A 17,794-nucleotide genomic window follows, 5' to 3' on the forward strand; every position below is an offset into this window, starting at 1 on the left:
GCCCCGCATGGATGCTTGCCATAGACCAAATGCTACTAACAGCCAATCAACTATGCCAATCTTCAACTAATGTGTGCAACTCATACATTTATGACATCACAAGTTCTTTGAGCATGACCCTTCTCTTTACTGAAGCAGGTGGAGTCCGATGCCATTAGGAATGAGCTAATCTGGTCCCAGATCTGTTTGTGCTGTCTTGCCAAGGCGTGACAATGAATAAAAGAGTTGGCAAGACGGCACAAACAGATCGCGGACCAGCCTAACTAGGAAAGGTCTCTGATGGGACCTATACATTCTGGTTGTGTGGCATCAATCGACATATCATTTAATGATGGTTATGATCATGATAAACAGAATGGTGGCAATGAAACGCCGGTCACCACTTCAAACCCTGCCTTACGTGACTAGTTGTTTCATTCACTCATCCCCAATCGCACAGGGGCGGCAGGTTGCCTAGTGGTTAGAGCTAGATCTTGCAACAGAAAGGTTGCAAGATCGAATCCCCGAGCTGACAAGGTTAACATTTGTTGTTCTGCCCCTGAACAAGGCAGTTAACCCACTGTTCCTAGGCCGTCATTGAAAATAAGAATTTATTCTTAATTGACATGCCTAGTTAAATAAAGGTCAAATTAAAAACTTTTATTTAATTTTTTAGGACAGCAACAACGGCTTTCCACTTCTGGCACTTCTTTGGAAATCTTCTCCACTGTGCTTTAGCTCTGCTGATGTTGATCAGCATTTCGGTGTCTATTAGGTTTGTCTCAGAGCCACAAGGAGTTGGGCCATTGCTTGTTTCTCTTGAGGAGGTTGGCGTTTAATGCATTAGGCCAACAGATGTGTTCTTCGCAGACAAGTTGTGTGTAAGGTGAATCGTTTGTTCAGGTCCAGTTCAGTCACTTTCCAGCACTCTGTACCATATAGCACAACACTGGTGGATTTAGAATTTGGTCTTTGTGCTGTTATCTATCATCTTGACTTACAAACTTGTTGGAACTTTGAAGGTTTCACTTTAGCCGAGGGTTCTGCTCAAGGACTTTGTCAGTTTTATCACAGCAATCCACACAAAAAACCAAGAAACGCAGCATGAAGCCGATATGAAAACCCATTCCAAGCATGTATGCAATAATGCGTCGTCAAGCTAAATTATTCTCACCATAACATTGCTCATTGTATTTCACTGTGGGTAAGGGAGACCAGGTCTAACAATGAAAATGAATCCTGGGAAAAAATGACCAAATTGCATTATTCTGCCCTGAATGCAAGAAAGTTTTTTTTTTTGGCCTGTGTTTGTTTTGTTCATTTGATTTTTGCAAATAGTAGACATTTGGGACTATAGTAAATCCACTGTTGTCAGTTCTGCCAAAGGTTTTATCATTCACATGAAATAAACACTTGCACATCAAAAGCAAATGTTTCTGGTTTTACTTGATGTTTTAGGACATTAGGTATTTGGCAGACTAGGGCACAATGATGTATCGTATGAAATCTGGTATCTGGCACAGTATCATAGGCTCATGTGCTGGCTTGCCAAATCTGCAGGCTCTTTTTACACACCTGGAAATGAACACTAGATGGTGCCAAATGACTGTTCTCATTTTTTCATTGTGTTGTTGCTATTCAGTTGTTTGCCAAACTACCTGAATAATTATGCATTTCAACTATGCATTTCAGTGATGACTACATTGGCTATGATAGACTGTTTTTAACCCTAGCCACAACCACAGGGATCGAACCAGAAACACTTGGAGGTCAGATATCCAGGCAGAGATGACTGAGAGCGGTCTCAACTGGTTTGCTGTGAAAGAACTTGCCCCGAACCGGGAGAGATGGAGAACAATGGCCTTCGTCAATGGCCTGTGCTGAAGGTAAAGTATACAAATCCGACAACCACGTTTTTCAAAAAACAACATAACTTGCCTAAAAACATCTGTATTTGATGTATATATTTTCCATTTATAATAACATAGGCTAAATACATTGGCCTATATTTTCAACAATGCTATTATTTGAAACCTTAGCCCAAAAAATGGCAAATTTTGTTGAGTTTGCTGTGGTTCAACATTGTGTGGTCTTTTTTTAAATAAATGTACCAAACCATAAACCCCCACTGGTTTACTGTGCAAAATATCAGTTGAATGGCTCCGCTATGAAAGTGCCTTGCCAGTTAAAATAAGCCTCACAGCCACTGATGACCCATTATGTGCAGAGGTAGGCAAGGCAACTAAACACCACTTCCCCACAATTTAGATGCAATAAAACACTGACAGCTTTTTTTATCCACTTCATTAAGCCTCTAATTTCTTATAAAAATCCTGCATTAATCTTGACGACGGCTTCCCCGCGGTTCTTTAAACTCTACTCCAACCTTCCCGTGTTGGTTTGATGGCTCCTCAAATAGGCTCTAATTTAAGATAAATAATGCATTCCCACTGTAGTAACCATGCCAAGGAATCTACAAAATGACTGTGACATACTAAAGTCATAAATTAACAATCAAAGTATAAGGTCTCTCAAACCCTACATCCCAAACCGAGTACACCATTCTGCCACCTCTGGTCTCTTGGCCATCCCACCCCTACGGAAGGGCAGCTCCCGCTCAGCCCAGTCAGTGCCCTTTTCTGTCCTGGCACCCCAATGGTGGAACCAGCTTTTCCCTTTAGGACAGCAGAGTCCCTGCCCATCTTCCCGAAAACATCTGAAACCCTCCGTCTTCAAAGCGTGTCCGAAATAATCCCACAGCGCCCCCCTACTTTGCTGATAGTAGGTACATTTTTCCTCAATACATTAGCTATGACTGAGGTATGTGGTTGTCCCACCTAGCTCTCTTAATATGAATGCATTAACCCTAAGTCACTCTGGATAAGAGGGTCTGCTAAATGACTATAATGGTAAATGTCTCAAATTGTAGACAAATCACATTCTCTGATAGGTCGCCTGCCAGCCTAATGTTATGTGAATACTAAAGGTATTGCTCTGCAGTTTTAAGATGTTTTTATTTTTTTCACAAGTTGAAATAGGTTTGACCTTTTTAGGTATGGTGCGAATAAGGACTTGAGGTCCTGGCTTACTATGCTAAAGTTGAAGTCAATGTTTTTGGGCTCTACTGCCAACATTGGTCATAGACCTAAAGTCATTGTGATGTGATGATGGTACACTATATACAGTGCATTCAGAAAGTATTCAGACCCCTTGATGTTTTCCACATTTTATACCAAAATTGATGATTTTTTCTCCCCTCATCAATCTACACACAATACCCCATAATGACAAAGCAAAAACAGGTTTTTAGAAATTGTAGCAAATTTATTACAAATAAAACAACTTATATCACATTTACATAGTATTCAGATCCTTTACTCAGTACTTTGTTGAAGTGCCTTTGGAAGCAATTACAGCCTCGAGTCTTCTTGGGTATGACCCTACAAGCTTGGCACACCTGTATTTGGGGAGTTTCTCCCATTCTTCTCTGCAGATCCTCTCAAGCTCAGTCAGGTTGGATAGCATCGCTGCACAGCTATTTTCAGGTCTCCAGATATGTTCGATTAGGTTCAAGCCGGGCTCTGGCTGGGCCACTCAAGGACATTCAGAGACTTGTACTGAAGCCACTGCTATGTTGTCTTGGCTGTGTGCTTAAGGTCGTTGTCCTGTTGGAAGGTGAACCTTCACCCCAGTCTGAGGTCCTGGGGCAGATTTTCATCAAGGATCTCTCTATACTTTTCTGTTCCTTTTACCCCTCAATCCTGACTGGTCTCCCAGTCCCTGCCGCTGAAAAACATCCCCACAGCATGATGCTGCCACCACAATCCTTCACTGTAGGGATGGTGCCAGGTTTCCTCCAAACTTGGCATTCAGGCCAAAGACTTTAATCTTGGTTCCATCAGACCAGAGCATCTTATTTCTCATGGTCTGAGATTCCTTTCGGTGCCTTTTGGCAAACTCCAAGTGGGCTGTCGTGCCATTTACTGAGGAGTGGCTTCCGTCTAGCCACTCTACCATAAAGGCCTGATTGGTGGAGTGCTGCAGAGATGGTTGTTCTTCTGGAAGTTTCTCCCATCTCCACAGAGGAACTCTGGCTCTCTGTCAGAGTTACAAACAGGTTCTTGGTCACCTCAATTTTTTAAACATTTTTTTTCACCTTTATTTAACCAGGTAGGCTAATTGAGAACAAGTTCTTATTTACAACTGCGACCTGGCCAAGATAAAGCAAAGCAGTTCGACACATACAACAATACAGAGTTACACATGGAATAAACAAACATACAGTCTATATACAGTGTGTGCAATTGAGGAAAGGCAATAAATAGGCCATGGTGGTGAAATAATTACAATATAGCAATTAAACACTGGAATGGTAGATGTGCAGAAGATATGAATGTTCAAGTTGAGATACTGGGGTGCAAAGGAGCAAATAAATAAATAAATACAGTTTGGGGATGAGGTAGTTGGATGGGCTATGTACAGGTGCAGTGATCTGTGAGTTGCTCCGACAGCTGGTGCTTAAAGCTAGTGAGGGAGATATGAGTCTCCAGCGTCAGTGATCTTTGCAGTTCTTTCCAGTCATTGGCAGCAGAGAACTGGAAGGAAAGGCTGCCAAAGGAAGAATTGGCTTTGGGGGTGACCATTGAGATATACCTGCTGGAGCGCGTGCTACGGGTGGGTGCTGCTATGGTGACCAGTGAGCTGAGATAAGGTGGGGCTTTACCTAGCAGAGACTTTTAGATGACCTGGAGCCAGTGGGTTTGGCGATGAGTATGAAGCGAGGGCCAGCCAACGAGAGCGTACAGGTCGCAGTGGTGGGTAGTATATGGGGCTTTGGTGACGAAACGGATGGCACTGTGATAGACTGCATCCAATTTGTTGAGTAGAGTGTTGGAGGCTATTTTGTAAATGACATCGCCGAAGTCGAGGATCGATAGGATGGTCAGTTTTACGAGGGTATGTTTGGCAGCATGAGTGAAGGATGCTTTGTTGCGAAATAGGAAGCCGATTCTAGATTTAATTTTGGATTGGAGATGCTTAATGTGAGTCTGGAAGGAGAGTTTACAGTCTAGCCAGACACCAAGGTATTTGTAGTTGTCCACATATTCTAAGTCAGAACCGTCCAGAGTAGTGATGCTAGATGGGCGGTCAGGTGCGGCAGCGATCGGTTGAGGAGCATTCATTTAGTTTTACTTGCATTTAAGAGCAGTTGGAGGCCACAGAAGGAGAGTTGTATGGCATTGAAGCTCGTCTGGAGGTTTGTTAACACAGTGTCCAAAGAAGGGCCAGAAGTATACAGAATGGTGTCATCTGCGTAGAGGTGGATCAGAGATTCACCAGCAGCAAGAGCGACATCATTGATGTATACAGAGAAGAGAGTCGGCCCGAGAATTGAACCCTGTGGCACCCCCATAGAGAACTGTTTGGCCAGGTGGACAACTTCTTTCATTTAACAATTATGGAGGCCACTGTGTTCTTGGGGACCTTCAATGCTGCAGAAATGTTTTGGTACCCTTCCCCAGATCTGTGCCTCAACACAATCCTTTCTCAGAGCTCTACAGACAATTCCTTCAACCTCATGGCTTGGTTTTTGATCTGACATGCACTGTCAACTGTGGGACCTTATATAGACAGGTGTGTGTGCTTTTCCAAATCATGTCCAATCAATTGAATTTACCACAGGTTGACTCCAATCAAATAGTAGAAACATCTCAAGGATGATCAATGGAAACAGGATGCACCTGAGCTCAATTTGAAGTCTCATAGCGAAGGGTCTGAATACTTATGTAAATAAGGTATTTCTGTTATTTATTTATTTTATAAATTTGCTGAACATTCTAAAAACCTGTTTTCGCTTTGTCATCATGGTGTGTTGTGTGTAGATTGAGGATTTAAAAAATATATATTTTAGAATAAGGCTGTAACGTAACAATGTGGAAAAGTCAAGGGGTCTGAATACTTTCCGAATTACATAGGCCTATGTGTGATGCTGGCCTATGTTGACACCAGCCACGCCCTCCAGTCTGTAAGCAAAACCAAATATAGTAATGAAAGGCACAGCAACAGATCTTTATTAATGACAAACCTTTACTGTCCAACATAATGTGGATTATATTCAAGTCAATCACATTTAAAACCTTTTCAGGCAGACTGACATGACTGCCATACACATTGACACGTTTCATACTCCAGAATCCCTGTAGCACTTCCTTTCGGTCTCTGGATGGCACTAGTGTCTACGTTTTGAATCTTCCTGAGTCACTGATATTCTGTCCTCACCCACACTCTTTCTCACAGTGGTGGGCAACACGCAAATCAAATGTTAACATCGCAGACTTGCACAATGAGAGCGGGGGAGAGCAGCTTGATGTACAGCTGTAATTTGGCACTATAGCAGCTCCTGAAATTGCCTTGCTTTATCAAAACCGACGCTTGTCTTCTCCTCGCCATCTAATAAGAAAACTCACCCAATAATGAAATTAAACCAGCAGAACATACTTTTGCCTGTCTGTGATGTCACACTCTCGGCTCCATTACGTTGCGAGCGCATGCACGTCTAGTTGAACCTTTATTTTATTTGCGTGCGCTGTCATTATAGCGACGATACAGTCAGTGAAACCCTTAATAAAGCTCTAACTCCCGTCAACTATCTTTTTGATCTGTGTGTTAGTATTAGACGTGATGAGGAGGAAATGAAGTCGACTCGGGTAGGCATGTTGGAATTTGTGACAAATGTGAAGGTGGTTAATTGATTTCTTTCTATTTGTCAGGCAATACATCATCACCGTGTGTACTGTCGTACTTTCACGCAAATTAGGATTAATTCATTAGGATTGTATGGTTTTCAAATCAAGAGTCACTTTTTGTATTAGATCAGCCTTATATCAGAGTAATTACGATTCAATAACATTATGTAACAAATTAGTAAGTATATGGAATAACATTTGTACTCATTTGAAAGTAGAAGTCGGCTTGGTACACGATTCCCCTGTCTCCTATATAGATACCCTGAAATGATGCCACTGCGACTGTGTTGTCATGTCCAATAGCCTTGAAACATGTGTCTCAGTGAGGGGGCAGGAGCACCTATATCTGGGCCCTGACTGTCAAACCCCCTTGCCTTATTTCCTCTCCCCTCCCACCCTCTGACCCTGCACTGGAGGGGGGAAAAGAGGAAGAGGAAGAGGAGAGACGGAGAGAAAGAAAGAGGGAGGTAGAGGCAGCCGTCTCCTGTATTTCCGTGGCTGGTCGGCCACTAGACCATGTAGTGCAGGGCCAGTCAGACAACAGCCAGCTAATGGGCAGTAGCAGAGCAGCCACAGTGACAAAAGGAGCAGTGACAGATGCCATTATCTCAGCCTCATGCAGATACAACTGGATGCAGACACAGGCCTGGAGACAGACAGACAGGCAGCCCTGTGTGTGTGTGGAGGGGGTAAAGTGGTGTGCGTTTGTGTGTGTATCGGATGTGTGGGTGTGTGGAGGGGATATGGGATGGTGTGTGTCTGTTCACACGTGTGTGTGTGTGTGAAGTGAGTACGTGGGTGGATGTGTGTCTGCGTGTGCAAAGTTAATGAAACACGCTAGAGAAGCACTGGATTATCAGTGGGACTAGACTTGCCTGTTCACACTGGTCTGAGCACCTCCATACTCCAAGTGTGTGTGCGACTGACTGTGAGTGTGTGCTTGAGTATGCATGACCAGTGTAGTTACTGCTAGACATTTGGATCACTCACCCAGTTCTCGCTCAGTATTCAGAGGGATCATGAAAACCATATTGCATGCTGTCCGCGTTTCATCTGGTGTTGGGTTTATAACATATGCAGTTTCCACTTCACCAAGGATGTTCTGGTCATTTGGAGAACCAAAATGGGTCCGTACGGGGGGAATGTGGCAGCATATTTAACAGGCTTGGCAGAGGGAGAGAGTCGTTAGGCAGCGTTTTTTGGGGTGTAACAAATTTGTGCTAGCTCTGCTCAGTGTGGTGTGGTGACATGGGACAGTGATATAGACTGTGGAGATGGATGTTGACAGGGGAATGTCAGCCCTCCAGCCATTTTCTAGACTGAGACTGAACACTGGGTTGGAGTTTCCGGACCTTAGCCAGAGAGAGGGAGGGAGGGCGAGAAAGGGAAAGAGGGGGAGAGAGCGACAGACACAGTCAGTGATGGAGGAGTGAAGGTCTCTCTGCAGTGATACATTTCCTCCCATCGTCTTTGAATCTCCACAGGTGAATGATAAATCCAGTTAGTTGTGAGGAAACAGATCTTCGCTTGAGGACTCTCTTTACTCATTACTGTTACTTCACTATTTCAGCCTCAACCACCACTGAGGCTTGCGCACACACACACACACACACACACACACACAGCCTCTTACCCCCCCCCCCCCTGCTGAGTGTCTGACACCGTTGCTGCCAGACTAATCAGGGCACTACTGTACCCCCTCCAGCCCTGCGTTCTAAACTCTCTCTCTGTCTCTCTTTTTAATCAGTGTGACTGGAAGCAGACCTTCGGTATGACGTCATGCCTTGCCTAGATGACAATGATCGGCATCATTGGAGATGTACGTGGCTGTGTGTTTTTGTGTTTCATTAAAGGAGGACAAACAGGATCACGTCAGACTTACGCACCTGCTTTCTATTGTGGAACCTTCTGTTGGGAATACTGGTGACTAAAGCCAAGGTGTAAAATGAGGGGCAACTGTATGGTCTCTCTCTCACACACACACAAAAATACAGAAAAAACATGTTCAAATCCCGATTTTAAGAAGACAATATCTATTAAAGGATTCGGTGCAGTCATGGTGAGGCCTTTTTCTAAGAGAGGCCAGTATGAGAGCATATGAGACATAGGAGTCTTATGCTGCTGGGTCTTCTCAGGAAGAGGAGCGCATTACAGGGAGACAGCAATGAGAACCATGGAGCCCTGATACACACACGCACTAGCGCACACACACACTTGTGCACAGACACACACACCCTTCTATGGCACTGTGAAGCAGCAGCATGGACATCCAGCAGAGCGATGTCCTGATGCTGTGTGAAGTGCAGTCTCTCCATGGTAACTACTGGAGCCGTCTATTCAAATGGCACTGCAAGACACCACCCCCACTACGTTCTATACTTAGTCTCTGTCCCTGGGACTCTGCTTTCTCTATTTTGCTCTAAAGCTAACTCTCGTGTTGTACTGACGAGCTTCTTATAGTCTGGTAGTGTACTTAGTATTCTCCTTGGAAGTGATCTGTCTTCTTTATTCTTCTTTATTTAAGCGAGAGAGAGAGAGAGAGAGAGAGAGAGAGTGTGTGTGTGTGTGTGTGTGTGTGTGTGTGTGTGTGTGTGTGTGTGTGTGTGTGTGTGTGTGTGTGTGTGTGTGTGTGTGTGTGTGTGTGTGTGTGTGTGTGTGTGTGTGTGTGTGTGTGTGTGTGTGTGTGTTTGCGTTTGCCCCTTAGAGCCTTCCAGGGGCAACACACTGAGAGAGTGCAAGTGAGAAGTGAGTGTGACGGATTGCATCCTGCCGCCGAGCGTGTGTATGCGTGCACAAGAAAACGAGAGCAACTACATGTAACCAGCCATGGGACAGAGGATTAGAGGAAGATGACTGTAGAGGAATGGAGCGGGATGTGACAGTGGATGGAGAGGTGCTGATACGTAACACAGTAGAGTACACGAGTAGAGAGGTGGGAGCGAGACCAATCGGAAGCAAGGCTGAGAGAGGAGGTTTAAGGCAGGAGTTGAAGGCACGGACAGGTGGACACAGACAATAGCCCGGCCTGCATACATTGCATCCAATGGTCCAGTCTCAGCCTCTAGCTCCTGCTCCTTATACAGTATCTGGGGCCAGGCAAGCAACACACAGGAACACATTAACACAAGATCCACATGCTAATGGTATGGCCCTGCAATTTGTGCAGCGCATTGGAGTATAGGCCCTTTGAACTGTACACTCACTTGTACTCGATGCACACACGCATGCACAAACCCCGACACGCACGCACGCACGGACACACACACACACACGGATGGATTCACGTGTGCACACTTGGACACGTGCACACAGACACAGAAACAGTGGGAGATGGGTGTTTTGCAGCTTGGATCCACACCAGTGGTTTCCCTCACTGCAGTATTGTTATTTAAATGTGGGAGAGCGATCAGCGAGCATTAATGGCACCCTCAACACTGCAGAGGCAATTCTCCTCCAGTTCCCTACTCTCCTTTCTCTCACACATGGCTCGTGGGCACACCTTGAGGGGCATATGAATACCAAATATCACCGGCATCCACAATACAACACATTTCCCAGTTTTTCTGCACATTTGGCATTGTAGTCAGCAATACTCCAGTTTGCGGTTTAGTAACAGCAAATGGTGTATTTGTCATCACTGCACGTTAGTAATAATTTGGGCATGGCGGTAGAACACATGCATACAGGTAGTATTGTGTCGCTGTATTTGGGCTTGTTGTTGTTAGAAGTAGGTGGGTTTTAGGTTGTTTTCAAAGCTCTGTGTTTTGATGAAACTTTAGTGTCAGGCCTGCCCCGACCTTGTCTGTCTTTCAGAGTTTGACGTTCCTGAAGCCCTCGTGATGTTTACTCTGTCACAGACAGTCAGACCCCGGCCCTAACACCTGTGGTGATGGGATCATTTTAGCTGCGTAGAAGAAATCCTCAACTCAAACAGTAAATAGAATGAGACTGGACAAGCACCCCTGGCAATCGCCCCTTAGTCCTTACCTGTTTAAGATTTTTGTTGTTGTAAAACAACTAGGACCATTGGCACAAAATTCAACACATTCTTCCCCTTTTCTAGTTCTCAGGTGTGTCCTAATGCTTTATTTTAAGAAGGCATAAATAGTTATTTTTTTCATCCCTAAATTAGATATTTAATGTTTTTTTATGTTTTGATATTTGATATAGTATAGAGGCTTCCTGATGTTAGTGGTCAAGCAATTAATAACATGTCTTGTGGGCTCAGTATTGGAACACATAATATTCTCTATATTCAAGTCAAAAATTTGAACAAAACGGTTGAATGTTGACAGATGTAAGAACGACAAGTTAAACCGCACCGAGGACAGATAATGGGGGACATTTATTGCATATGCCGAAGTGCTGTGTAATTGGTGAGCAATTTACATATGTTTTGTCCCACAATTAGCTAGACAATGAAATTCTCAGGCACATTTTCATTTTAAACAAGAGAATGAAAGCACATACAATTCATGTCAGTTAATAAAGAAGACATGTTAAATAGACAAGGGGCACAATGTGCACATTTTAAACAGTCCTCACCTTCTTCGGACAGACTGACTTTTTATTTAGCACAAAATATTTCCTTACAATTTAAGATTGATAAATGTAACAAAATTTGCAGAGCAACCTTTTTTCTTCTTTAATATTCAATTTAAATTGAATTAATGTATTACTTTGCAGATTTATGTAAATGGCATAGAGAACATGGCAAACGTGGGGCATGTTCACTAAACTCAGTCCACCACCTTAAGTTGGGAGCATGGCTGACTCATGGGGCTACGTGTGTGCTAACACATGCCATTTCTATGTGTTTGTTTGAGTGTCCATTTTTATGTATGTATGTATGTGTGTGTGTGTGTGTGTGTGTGTGTGTGTGTGTGTGTGTGTGTGTGTGCGCACGCGCACACGCACGTGTGTCTTTTTCTGTGTATTTGAGTGGACTTTGTGTGTGTGGGGGTGCAAGCCTGTACACACACACACACACACCACAGTAGGTGTTGTCAGAAATGATCCCATTTTCATTACTCACCAGTTCAAATGAGGTGAGGCCCTGCCTTGCAGCAGTGATAAATGCATTACCCCAATAAACCCTGTCTCCACAGAGGTGCTGAGTAGGGAGACGCACACAAACACTATTGTTACCGAGAGAGAGGATCAGATGAGAAAAGAAGAGGAATGACAACGAAGAAGTGATGAAGAGGGAGAACGAGGAGGAGGGGACACAAAGGACAGACAGCGAAGGAGGAATAAAAAGGAGATGCGAAAGAAAAGTAACAGATGTCAGAGAGGTGAGAGAGAGGAAAGAGAATGGACCGGGAAGGACAGACACGAGAGGAAAAGAGACAGACAGACGCCGAGGAGGGAGGAAGTGAACGATCGAGGGAGGGTGGGAGGAAGGGAGGGGGTGAGAGACAGAAGGTTAGGGGTAGCGGAGGGCTAATGCAGGATTTGTGGCACTGGGTGTGTGGAGGGAGGGATGTAGGGAGAGCTCAGGGATCACTGATGTCCAGCTAGCCTCTGCCTCTGCCCCTCATTAGAACAGGGCCATGTCCCCGTCCCGAATAGTAATCCAGGGAGGAAGTGGAGATGGCGAGAGGGCAGGAGGAGAAGTGTATGTGTGTGTGGATAAATGGATGTGTATGCTTGCATACATGCACAAGTGTGTGTGTGTGCGTGCGTACCTCTGAATGTGTGTATGTGTGTCTTTGCTAACTGTGGATAGGCCTTTCGCCTGGCCCGGCCACCACCTCCAGTAATGAGGTGAGAAGAAACAGATTCAAACCTTTAGAGGAAGTGGACCAGTGTTGCGTCAGTTAAACACACAAGGTCACGATCCTTCATTACCATCCATCAAATGACATCAGAGCGCCAAAGCCACACGCGTGCAAATTGACACGGGCGGCGAGTTCATCAAAGTCAAATCAAAACCTGAACCAACGTAACGGCCAGGACTTTTCAACATAACGGCCAGGACTTTTCAACATAACGGCCAGGACTTTTCAACATAACCACCAGGTCTTCCCTCCTCTTTTTGCACTCCGTAAGGAACAATGATGTGGGGGTGGGGGGTGCAGGAGGGTGGTGGGGGGAGGGCATGCAGCATACAATTAAAAGGCGGAGCAGCGAGTCAAGGGGACTGACCCGGGTGGAGAAAGTGTTGTGTGTGTGCGCCACATAATGAAAGGTTGAACTTTGCAGTTGCCGGGGTGGCATACCAAATCAACTTGCCACTGGGAGAGGCAAGTAGAGAGGGGGGAGAGGGACTTGGCTAGTGAGAGGGGAGGGAGAGCGGGACCGAGCGAGACAGACAGAGGGCGGGAGAGAGGGACTGAGTGCGAGTGGGAGGGAGAGGTGCCGAGAACAAGCAATGGGGAGAGAGGGACTGAGCAGGAGGAGGGAGGGAGAGGGAGCCGGAGCGCGTCGTAGCCACAGGGGCTGAGTGACAGAAATTAATAATTAGTGACAATGATTGACAGCGCTCCCTCCATCTGCGGCTCTCCGCTGCCTCGCAGGCGCTCGCCTCCGCCGGCGACCGGCGGGCACAATGAGTTCCAGAGGGATTCTGGGAGAAGCACATGATTGACAACTGCCGTCCTGGAGAGACGGGGACAGGGAGCGTGGAGGGGCGGTGAGTGAGGGGGGCGGAGGAGGAGGGGGAGCATAGAGGGGGCAGGGAGACAGAGTTAGGAGGGAGGGGATGGGGTGCTTTGGGAGAGGGAGTCAGAGATGGTCCCCACACCACACCACAATCCCTCCACCACACCACGACCCCTACACCACACCAAGATCCCCACACCACGATCCCTCCACCACAATAGTATTATGCAAAACAAACAAATTTACCACGGAGAGGGGGAAATAAACAGAAGAAAATGAGAAGTGTTCAAGCCCTGGCTTCTGCTGTAAGGGGACATTTGTTTGCTTTGCTTCTAAATAGCCATCAGCTGTGAATTTGTCAGCCTTCTCTCCTCTGTCACCCCTTCTCATTCAGTCTCATTCCCATCTTCAACCTGAACTGTCGTGCAGCTCTCCCAGCTGTCTGTCTTTCACTGTCAAATCTGACACCATATTGCCGTAAACAAAAGTGATGTGATGATACATAGCCTAACTTTTTGGTACAACAATAGAATTTCACTTTTACCCAACACTATCAAGTTGTAGGCCTGAACAAAGGTGAAGTTTGCCCAATATCCCCATGTATTTTTTGATCAGGACATTGCCCCCCCCCCCCCCCCCCAAATCTCTTCTCCATCTCTTTGTCTCTCACTCTCTCTCTGCCCAGCGAGCGGACAGACACATTTATCCCATGCCAGGCCAGCTTTAGCCCTCTTTGACATGGTTCTGGCTAATATGCTCCAGCACAGCAAGGCGGTCTCCAAGGCTTACAGCTACAACACTGTAACAAAGTACTGCTATATACCTCAGGGGCACAGGGAAGAATGTGCAGAGCAAAGGAAAATCCAGTGGGGAAATGGTTCATATCACAAGACATTATTGATTTCCCCCCCCCCAAAACAGCTTTGTTTTTCAGCATTTCTTCTGTGGTCGGCTGGGGGTTTCCTAAGTCATGCCCTGGAAGTGAGTGCAGTAAGTTGTCTCATTTTTCAGGGTAGTCCACTATTATTTCACAAATTGTTATGTTGAAACGGATATGGAAAGATTCTTTGGGGGACTCAGATGTTGTAAGACAGAGCACTGACTGTTTGATAAGGGAGTGCATGTTTTGAAAGGAGCCAAGGAGGAGAATCTTGTTGTTTTTGTGGTGTACCTCAATATGTGTGTGTGTGTGTGTGTGTGTGTGTTAGTCTGACCAGTCACACACCTGGCAGGCTGTTTCTAGTTGATTTGTACTGGAAGGTAGTGGGGGGGATAGAAGAGGTTAATGTAGCATTATTGGTCATCTCCTTCCCCCCTTATATACCCTTAAGGGTCTCTCAGCCCTCCCACCTCACCAGCTGAGCCATACAACTTTGTTTCTTTCCTTTTTCCTGGACTAACTAACTAACACACACACACACACACACACACACACACACACACACACACACACACACACACACACACACACACACACACACACACACACACACACACACACACACACACACCAGTAAACAGACATGGGGGCACACGTGTAGTTGTAGACTTGACAGCTGGTTACTGCAGGGCCCGGCAGGTGTGGTGTGTGTGGCCCCAGAGGGCCCCTGACTCATAGGCAGAGAGGTGTGTCCTGGGCTGACTAGCCTGGAGTTTACTTCACCTCCACTACACTGATTGATTGGAACAGGCCTGGACACACAGGCTCCCATCGCCTTTGGACATCCAACCCAGCTTTTCCTACCGCCAACCCTCCAACATTATGTATTCATCTATTTCTCTCTCTCTCTCGCTCTGCCTCCCTCTGTCACGTTCTTCTTGTTTTTTTGTTCTTTCAGACCATCTCAACTCTCCAACTTAGAAAGTTGACTGCGTTCGTATAGGTGATTCACAGAAGAGCTTGAGTAAGAAGTTGAATCATTGTGGAGTATGAATTAAATAGTACAATAGGCCCTTTGCTCCACTAGTAGCTAAAAGGAACAAGTCACGTATGAGAGCCGGGTGTTCAGTGTACAGTATGTTCATTCTGGTAATTGGTAATGGAATGACACATTGATAGTGACATCAGACATAATGATATATTTTAGTCTGGGTCAGGAACTGTGTTAGAGAAATGCTCTGTACGAGATCAGATAAAAACATCCCTCTTTTCACTGATTAATTTATGAATACTAAGTGATTGATGTACAGATGAGAGGATGACCGTGATGAGGTTCTTACCCTGACACACTCTCTCCATATACCTCTCTATTTATTTCCTTCTCTCTTTCGCTGTATCCATCCCTCTCTTTCTCTCTTCTTCCCCCTCTCCTTATCTCTCTCCCCTTCTCTTTCTTTCTCTCTGTCTCCCTCTTTCTCTCTCTCACTCTCTTTCTCTCTGTTTCCTTCTCTTTCTCTGTCTCCCTCTCTTTCTCACCCCCTCTCTCTCTCTCTCTGTCTCCCCCCCTGTCTCTGTCTCCCCCTCTCTCTCTTTCTCTATGTCTCCCTGTCTCTGACTCCCTCTCTTTCTCTCTGTCTTCCTTTTTTTCTCTCCACCTCTCTCTCTCTTTCTCTCTGCACCCCCCCCCTCTCTCTGTCTCTCTCTCACCGCCACCGGAACAAGCCTGTTCTTAGTCAGTGTCAGCTGACGGTCAGAGTCCGAGCTCGGTGCGGTCTTGAAAGGCGCCGCGCCACACACACCTGGCCCGCCGGCTGCCTCTTTGGTCGGCGTCATCTTTTGTCAGCGCCATGTTAATGAAGCTTACGCACACACTGGGGCGCCTTTTTAATGAGCGCGGCATTTGATCGCAATAGACACCCGACCCTGGCTTCGGCCGCTTTGTCTTATTTCTGGACACCACCGTTGTATGTGTGTTCTGAGGAGGCTAGGATGAGTAGGAGGGAGGGGGGCAGGTCAGCTGATAAGAGATTGTTTATTGAAAAAAGGGGTGTTTGTCATCTATTTTTTCTTTCTCTTTTTTCCCTTTTTTGTACCCAAGTCAGACGTGCCTCGTGGCTCTCCCTTTTCAAGCAGCGAGATGAAAGAGGCCCCGCGTGTGGCTTCCAACAAAAGTGCCAGCGATCACAAACAAACCTTCAAATGAAACACATCAAAGCCGCTGCCACAATTGTTAGCCTCTCGTATCCGAGGAAAATTGGCTCATTAAGGGCAAAAAATGACATTGTTTACATTAGCCGGGGCCCTGATTAGATCCCGCCATGTTTGTTGTGTTGTCCGCCTTCGCCCCGCTGCCGCTTACCAACAGACCACTTCAGCCCCAACGCCACACAATCGCTCCTTTGAAGGCTTTCTTCATTTCTTTGGCAAAAAAAAAGAAAAAAAAGAGTCGGACGAGAAACTCGCAAACACACACAGATGGACATGATACCTGGGGCTTTTTCCCTCTCCTCCCCCTCCTCGTTTCTCTCTCTCTCTCTTTAGAACTAATTAGGTTGCCTGTGGAAATAGAGCCGATTGGAGAGGACAGTTGGGTCCGTGATGAGACTGTTTGTGGCGTAATTGTGCTGATAAAGAGCAGGGTGTTGTTGGAGAAAAAAGAAAATAAATGCTTGACAATGAAAGGGACCCGGGCTCTTTTAGTGCCTTCGGGGCTCAGCTCCATCTCTTCAATGAAAATAACACCTTTTGTGGTCTTTTGAGCCTTTTGTAAGCGGAGATGAGTTCTAATCGTCGCGTCCCGTGTTTTTGGACAGGCCGGCCATGCGCTGTGTCATGAATTTGTTGCTGTGTAAGAGCCCTTCTGCTGTCATTCATCTCCCACTGAAGCTCTCTCTCTCTCTCTCTCTTTTCTCTTCAAGCCTTTCTCCAGCCTGGATCATTCCCACTTATGGGTACACATGGCGGATAGAGCACAACTGGGATCATTGAAGATCTATAATCAAATTCAATCTTTAAAAGCAGATTCATGATCCATTATGAGTTACTTTACACTGAACAAAAGTTACCAGGGGAAAGTATTTGGAACTGAAAATTCAGGAGGTGTAATTGATATGTTGCACAATTAAAACTGCAAGAGCAACTAACAGTTTACCTATGCTTTTTTATTTACTTTTTTTGTGCGCTGCACCTGCAATTTACTGGATGTGTGTACACTACTTCCAAACAAATGGTACTTTGCCCAGTAAGGCCTGAGTTATAGTGGTGAATCTAGACAGACAGGCAGTGGTGGAAGTGGGGTGGAACAAACTTAAAGATGAGGTGAGCGTCGCTAGCATCGTTGCATCGCTAACGACAGCCAGTGACCCTGACCGTGCCCTCCGCTGGCCCTCAACTCTCCTCATTCCCCGGGCTGCCTCCGACAGAGAGCCCTCTTTCCTCACACACTGATGACCTCTCCCAAACATAATAATAACCACTGAGAGATGGCCGCTGGCCCCTCGGCCCCCAAACACCCAGCCCTCCGGTCAGGGCCCCACATTATTTAGACCGTTTCCTCCTGAACTCTGACTCCCTATTTACATATCTT

The sequence above is a fragment of the Salvelinus alpinus genome, chromosome 4, assembly GCF_045679555.1.
Source record: "Salvelinus alpinus chromosome 4, SLU_Salpinus.1, whole genome shotgun sequence".
Classification (NCBI taxonomy): domain Eukaryota; kingdom Metazoa; phylum Chordata; class Actinopteri; order Salmoniformes; family Salmonidae; genus Salvelinus; species Salvelinus alpinus.